At 39.1% G+C, this 7,808-nt stretch overlaps 1 protein-coding gene across 5 annotated transcripts in view; it reads right to left on the bottom strand.

The window, feature by feature from the left end:
• RBPMS (RNA binding protein, mRNA processing factor) overlaps positions 1 to 7,808 on the bottom strand; it is a 190,345-nt gene that overhangs the window by 99,614 nt on the left and 82,923 nt on the right. The gene's annotated exons all lie outside the window — the stretch shown is intronic.

The following is a 7,808-nucleotide window of genomic DNA, read 5'->3' as shown; positions in this document are numbered from 1 at the left end:
TACCTAAATAATAACCAAAATGCATTAACTCTGCATCTGTTCAGTTCCATAACAGTAGGGCCAACCTTACTGACTATTGCTTCGATTGTGGTCTTTTAAGTTCCAGTGTACCTGTGCAGGATGTGCAGGTTACATAGATAAATGCATGCCATGATGGTGTGCTGCACAGATCTACATATCGTATTAAGCCCAGCATCCATCAGCTATTCTTCCTGATGCTCTTCCTTCCCTCAAGCCCCACACAGGCCCATGTGTGGTGTTCTCCATCATGTGTCCCTGTGTTCTCAATCTTCAGCTCCTACTTGTGAGAACACGCGGTGCGGTGTTTGGGTTTCTGTTCCTGTGTTAAGTTTGCTGAGGACAGGACTTGCAGCTCCATCCATGTCCCTGCAAAAGACATGATCCCATTCCTTTTTGTGGCTGCATAGTATTCCATGGTATATATGCACCACATTTTCTTTATCCAGTTCCTCACTGATGGGCATTTGGGTTTATTTTCTACTATTGCGAATAGTGCTGCAATGAACATACACATGCATGTATCTTTGTAACAGAATAATTAATATTCCTTTGTGTATATATCCAGTAATAAGAATGCTGGGTCAAATGGTATTTCTGCTTCCAGATCTTTGAGGAATTGCCAAACTATCTTCCACTCACTGTGTTTAAGGCACGATCAACAAACAGGCCTACCATGTACAAGGTACCTGGCTAGGTGCCACTAATAAAAGTCATTCAAGACACATATGTAAATACACATAGCGCAGGCTGTAGGGTACACACTATGGGCTTAGTATCTACTAAAATACAGAACACAGGGGAAAAACCAGAGAAAGCACCCAAAAAAGAATCTAAAGGATATGCAGCATTTTACCAAATGCAGCCAAAAGATGAGGTGGGATACATAACTATCACAGGCAGAGGAAAGCAGTAACCAACGCAGTGAACCAGGGGAAAAATCAGTACATTCTCTGGGAAGGACAAGCCAAAACTAAACAAGAAGCTTAGGGTCACACCACACAAAACATCAAAAGCCAGTGGCTCAGGAATTTGATCTTGATTCAATAGGCAAGGAGTAGCTACTGAATTATCACATTTTCGATGTCTCTTTTTCTCTACTCATAGGAATGCAACTCGATTGAAAATTCAATTCTCAATTGTTAACCATGTATATACATGACTTTTCCTCAGTGAAAAATGGAGAGAATATCAGACAGATAGATAGATAGGTAGACAGACACAGACAAACTGATATAGGCAGGCAGGCAGGCAGGCGTGCTATCATGTCCAGCTAATTTTTGTAAAGATGGGGTTTCGACATGTTGCCCAAGCTGATCTCAAACTCCTGAGCTCAAGAGATCCTCCCATCTTGGCCTCCCATAGTGCTGGGATGATGTGCATGAGCCACCTCACTTGGCCTTATTTTTTAGATTCCTAACATTTTTCCTTGTTTCTTGTTATACAAAATTACGAATCACCAAGCAAGTCCCTTTTATTGACCCAGCACAGTACACAGTAAAATGTTATGCCATTTGCATTTAAGTGTGTTTAATAAACACTATAATGATGTAAACAGCCCCAGAATTCTAAATGCCTTCTTTTATGATCTATTTATAAACAGCTTTATTGAGGTTATTATTTATATATAATAAACTACACATCTTGAAAGTGTAAGATTTGTTTTGACATATGTATAACCTAAGAAACACCACATCCAAGACAATCTATTACCTCTAAAAGTAGATTCATGCCCCTTTAATCCTTCCTCCCACCCTGTCCCACCATTCTCCACCTCCAGGCAATCACTGCTCTGATCGGTCTCTTTACATGCGTACGTATGATTTAAACATTTATACGAAGGGAACCACAGAGTATGTACCCTTTTCATCTGGCTTCTTTACCTTAGCATGAAGTGAAATTTACTTTGAGATTCATCCATGTTGCTGAATGTATCAACAGTTTATTCCTTGTTATTACTGAGAAGTATTCTGTAGTGTGGATACACCACAGTTTATTCATTCACGTGCTGATGGACATTTTGGGTTATTCTAGTTTTTGGCTTTTACAGATAAAATGGCTATGAACATTCATGTTGAAATCTTTGAATGAACGTATACTTTCTTTTTGGATAAATACTTGTAAGTGGAATGCCTACATATGAAAGGTATACGCCTAACTTTAAAAAAAAAAAAAAAAAGTCCATGAATTCCTTGTCTTATGGTTCAGAACATGATAAATATTCTGTGTGCACTTAAAACAAATGTGTATTCTGCTTGCGCTATGTGGAATGATCTATAAACATCAATTAGGGGCTGGAGTCATGGCTCACGCTTGTAATCCCAGCACTTTGGGAGGCCGAGGCGGGCGATCACCTGAGGTGAGGAGTTTGAGGCCATCCTGGAGAAGATGGTGAAACCCCGTCTCTACTAAAAATCCAAAAAAAAAAAAAAAAATTAGCCAGGCATGGCGGCGCATGCCTATAGTCCCAGCTGCTCGGGAGGCTGAGGCAGGAGAATCGCTTGAACTCAGGAGAGAGGCTGACGTTGCAGTGAGCTGAGATTTCACCACTGCATTCTAGCCTGGAGACAGAGCGAGACTCAGTTTCTAAATAAATAAATAAATAATAAACAAAATTAGGTCAAGTTTGTTGTTCAAGTTTTCTGTATCTTTTACATCCCCACTTCCACTACCCCCAACTTTGTACCAGATAAATAGACTTCGTGGGAGTCTTTACGAGGTTGTCTGAGGCAGAACTGCTGACAACTGCCAAATACACAAATTGTGAGGAAATCCTGCTAATCCAGTGTGCCCTTCCTGTCACCCGCAACTCTTCTCTCATAGGCCAGAAAGTGAACACCATCTGTTACACTTGGCTGTTTTGGTCAGGACAACCTGAGCAAAGACAGAATACCATCTCCCATTCATTCAGATTTTGGTGAGTGCCTGTTTTATCTCTGACACTGTGCCAGGTGCTAACCGGATTACAGAGATTTCCACAAAAATGATACGATAAGCAGAACCTATGTTTTAAGTGTCGGAGTGCCATTTATCTAGCGGTGCATCTTACCATGTCATAAATATGAATTAGAATTTGAGGAGCTAACCTAGAAAATGAACTATTATTTATAATACTGTTATAGAGAAAAAGGCTTCATAAATGTCAATTTACCAACAAAGGTTATTTGAAATCTAGGGATTATCAAGAAAGGATTATTTAATATAAACTAAGGTTCACCTGTATTATACAATGAAATATTACACAGCCAATAAAAACGATGTTCAAGGAAAAAGTATATAGACTTCCACTTTGTTTCATGAAGTACCCAACATATTTACAGAGGGAAAAAATTCATCTTGTAGTATGCGTACTCAAATGCTTATATTGTTTAGCCATCAATGTTATAGTAACTGATTTTAATGGTTTTTCTTAGCTTATTGTGTTTTTCATCTTTCTAAAATAAATATACATTAAATACTGTAAGTTTATTTAGTTGAGAATTACCTCAATTTATTACTTCCCTTTCTTTAAGGGACTAGAAACAAAGTCAATATTTGTATCAATATATATTATAAAGTTTATGGAGGAAATTATTTCTTATGTAAATATTCCATAATGTAAAGATATTTTTGGTGTTTCAAAGAAAATTGTTATACATGGGAGGAAAAAAAAACCCGAGTTCCTGTCAGCCTAAGTTTGCCACTCACTTATAGATGCCAAGAGGCTCAAAGCAACTCTGTTTTGTTCATCAAATTGGAGGCAGATCAGATGTTTGGCATTTTATTTAAAGATGGACAAGACTTAGGTTTTCTAGAATCTCATGAAGACCACTATTGTCTCAGAAATCTACCAGAATATCTCATCTCATCTCACTGAGATATTCTTTCCTCTAATAGAACAGACAGACTGACAAGGGGGAAATAATTTTTGAATACTTGCATTATGTATTGATTCCAACTAGAGGTCACCAAGCATAATGCGCTTGGAATCTTTTAGAGACCTCCTCAGACTAGGAAAGTAATCAAGCAAGTTAAAAAAAAAAATCATGAATAATGAATGGAAAAAAAGCTTCCTAAATATCAAATTCATGCTTTTCTATGGTGACTGGGATCTAGAGTCATAGAATTTTATTTTGAGATGGAATCTCGCTCTGTTGCCCAGGCTGAAGTACAACGGCACAATCTTGGCTTACTGCGACCTCTATGTCCTGGGATCAAGCCATTCTCCTGTCTCAACCTGCAGAATAGCTGGGATTACAGGCATCCACCACCATGCTCAGCTAATTTTTGTATTTTCAGTAGAGACGGGGTTTCACCATGTTGGCCAGGCACATCTCGAACTTCTGACTGCAGGTGATCTGACTGCCTCAGCCTCTCAAAGTGCTGGGATTACAGGGGTGAGCCACCACACCCAGCCTAGAATCACAGAAATATTTTAAAACATTTTAGTTTCCCTACTCTTATTACCATTATATTTTTCATCTGAGCCATTAAATGGCACTTCAGAGTTTTGGCTTTGCTAAGCCTCCTGAATTCATAAAGACATGATTCCTGCCTGCAGCGAGCTTACTGTCAGTGAAATAAACTGAATATGTAATGGCGGCCTGTGATAACAGAAAGCTTCGCTCACTCACAAAATAACTTAAAAACCCCAAGGAGTGAAATACAAGCATAAGCAGCATATAAATCTATGATGAAATACTCATTAAAAAAAACTGTTCCGCCAAAACAACAAATGAATTACTGAGCCAATGAACTTTGCAGTACCTCAAAGCATTATCCAGGGCAGCCCTTAGTTTACCAGCAATGTCTATGTACACAGTGCCCAGCACTGTGCCTTTAGCAACCACATACGTTTACTTTATGGAAACACATTTCTTAGACAAGTACACAACATGGGGAAACATATTTCTTAGATAAGTACACAATATGCCTCATAGAAGTTCAAGAGATGAAGCTACTGACAGCTTTGTCTCAAAGGGACTCAAAAAGATTTACAGAGGTACCTTCAACTTCCTTTTTACCCCAGCAGAACTGAAACAATAAATGCTAGTAAAAATCATCCTGTGCTGGGCAGAAGTGCAAGAGTGTTCTTGGCTTAGCCATTATCCAGCATTCCTGAAAAGGCTCTAGTTAGATTTTGGATAAACTGGCCATGTGTTCTTCAATGGCACTGCCAGCTCCCACTAGGAAAGGCAAGACACATTTTATTGACTGGCTTCTCATTTAATAAACTCCGACTCAGTAAGTAAAGCAACGTGTGTCAGTCTTGAGCTTCCCTGGATAGAAATGCCAAAAGCAAGTCTGGAAATGGCCCTCTCTTTAATAAATAACATATCTAATCTTGTTGGTAATCTAGGCATAAAAATAAAAAGCAATAGAAAAATGCTCGAGTTCAGTATACAACAGAGAATTATCACACACACTTTTCAACTAGCAGCCACATCTGGTAAACACATAGTGTCCAAAGACTATGGGCATTTTCTGTGCATGTTGTAGTTGTTGACAAAAGTTTTAAGGTCATCTATCTAGCTGCTCTGGGCTGGCCTCTTGAGGTTCCTCTTAAATTCATGGAACTGGGAAGGATGATTATCTTCTAATGACTCAGGAATGACTGGGTACAGTCAATTATTTGAAACATCTGAGTAAACCCATGGTGTTAATGGCTATATTCATCTCTCTCTCTCTGCTAGCTTTCTCTTAATCTACCCATATCTTTATAGATACAAAAAAGACACACTCCCCCCCACCAAAGCAGCTTTTAAACCTGCTCTCTGTTTGAATCATTATTTTGGAGAAGCTATGCTTTGAAACACACACAGTGGATTCAAAGATGAAAGTTTTCTACGGGCATTTTAGAGTTTGAAGGCTGTTTTTTGTAGTGTATAACACAATCCTAGGCACAGAGTGTATGTTCTACAAATATCTCTTGACTGATTTAGAAATCTATGTAAATCAAGGATTTACAATCATGTATCCATGGAGATATAAGTATTTGCTTGTAAACAGTTCAGCTGACGACATGGCAAACAAAATGAGATGAAATTTTCCAGTCACAATTGTTATCAAGAGAGCTACCACAACATCAACTGACAAACACCCATATGTGGCTAAAAGGCAGGACAGATTAGTATTATAAGAGAAAAAAATTTATAAGAGGGAAAAGGGGAGTAGGATAAAAACCAATCTGAATCAAGGGAGAAAAATGAAAGACATAGGCTGAAATGGAGACAGACCTAAAAAGAGAAAGAGCAAAAAAAAAAATAATAATAATAATAATTCAGGACTATATAGACCAGAATAGTGATCAATATACGGTTACCAGGAAAATTATTCACATTTTAACTTATGATAATTAAAACATATTTACATATACATATGTCCAATTTCAACAAATGCAAATTCGTAATTAAACACATTCTGGGATTTAAATGACAAGCATAAACCACTACTTTAAAAATGAGAACATATCCAAGCCCAAATGTATCTCCTTCGTTTGAAAATACAAACCCAGCCTGTCCACTTCTGTTCTTGTCCTTAGAAATGTTCTTTCTCATTTTCTGCCTACCCTTGATCCACAGGAACAAGCTTGATCTGGCAAAAATACATTCATGTAACTTGCTTCACATTTCAACTCTAACCAAGTCAGTGCTTCTTTACTTCTGAAAAAATATCTAACAATAACAAAAACAGGGAAGCAGTGACTAAGGCTGCCCTAGGAACAGAATCATCCTGGTTTCAGTCAAAGGGGTATCCTTGCTTTGTGACTGCTCTACTAAGACAAGAACAAAGGGATCACTCCCATACCAAGATCTATGGCAGTGCCATCCTTCTTCTGACAAACCGTGGAATATAAACTTGGGTTTCAGAAACTGAGGAGTTAAAGCCTCCACATATCCATGCAGCATAAACAGCATAGAGCTGAGCTGTTCTGAGACAGAAGAGAGGTGTCAGAGACCAGCTTGTAAATTTTACACACTGGTTAAATTCTTTTACTATTTTAAAATAATCTATAAGTTCTTTGTTTACGTTGTAACCATGGGCTAAAATACCAAGTTCCAAGACTGAACTCTGCTGAGGACTGCTGGTCATCTCATTTCCAAAGAAGGCCTTGTTGGCTTGGTATGAGTTCCCATTCAGGTCTTGCCCCATGAAAATGGATTACTGCGACCATTAAAATGGTCTGCCAGGCATTTAATTCTGATCACAGCTCAGGAGAAATGAACTGGCTTTGGTCAAGCTCCAGTTTCTAGTTGGCACTGACTTCAAGAAAAGCAGGTGGTCAAGTTCTTTTGTCCTGACAATGGTCACCTATTGGACTTAAAGGCTTGTTCCTTTTCCATGCCCTGGGAAGGCATGTTTTGGTTCAGGAGGTCACATTGCTGCAGACATCAAGTATTGACTAACCACAGGATTTAAAAAAGAGCCACTGGCCGGGCGCAGTGGCTCATGCCTGTAAGCCACCACACCTAGCCTATTTTAGTATTACTCATTACTCTTTCCTTTCTCAAAGAAAAAGCTGGCTGGGCTCAGTGGCTCACGCCTGTAATCCCAGCACTTTGGGAGGCCAAGGTGGGCTGATCACCTGAGATCAGGAGTTCCAGACCAGCTTGGGCAACATGATGAAACCCCATCTTTACTAAAAATACAAAAATTAGCTGGGCGTGGTGGCAGGCACCTGTGATCCCAGCTACGGGAGGCTGAGGCAGGAGAAATGTTTGAACCCGGGAGGCACAGGCTGCAGTGAACTGAGATTGCTGCACTGCACTCCAACCTGGGTGACCAGAGGGAAACTCCATCTCAAAAAAAAA

This window comes from Cebus imitator, unplaced genomic scaffold, assembly GCF_001604975.1.
Source record: "Cebus imitator isolate Cc_AM_T3 unplaced genomic scaffold, Cebus_imitator-1.0 Scaffold5, whole genome shotgun sequence".
NCBI classification, from domain to species: domain Eukaryota; kingdom Metazoa; phylum Chordata; class Mammalia; order Primates; family Cebidae; genus Cebus; species Cebus imitator.
The sequence above is the reverse complement of the archived record's forward strand: the minus strand, read 5'-3'. Positions and strand labels throughout refer to the sequence as shown.